Source organism: Nicrophorus vespilloides, unplaced genomic scaffold (assembly GCF_001412225.1).
Source record: "Nicrophorus vespilloides isolate i.1.1-1 unplaced genomic scaffold, Nicve_v1.0, whole genome shotgun sequence".
In the NCBI taxonomy this organism is placed as follows: Eukaryota; Metazoa; Arthropoda; class Insecta; order Coleoptera; family Silphidae; genus Nicrophorus; species Nicrophorus vespilloides.
The window spans coordinates 19,004-19,361 of record NW_017096984.1 but is presented as its reverse complement, the minus strand read 5'-3'; positions in this window follow the sequence as shown (position 1 = coordinate 19,361).

Sequence of the window (358 nt, the reverse complement as noted above, 5' to 3'; positions counted from 1 at the left end):
TGTTCGTCAATCTGACACCACGGTCATTAAGAACATCAAACACGAAAGTTGACTAAAATTTAACAGCTGTATCTTGTATAATTGTATCATGAATCATGAGAAAATGTTCATTTAAAACTAATTAGAATGCCTGCAGTAAAATATTCCTAAGGTATTATGTAACAAATATGTTATATTATCATTATGAAGAATTAACAATGATATACATATTTAGGTTTATAATGGTTATAGGTTTGATAAAAGGATTAGGTCTGGTTGTATTGGTCAGGCTGTTGTAGGGCTCCAACTCCCGGGCGCGATCCCACTACTGCACAACGCGGAGACTTTTGGCTGCTGGATTTCTCCTCTGGCCCGGTTC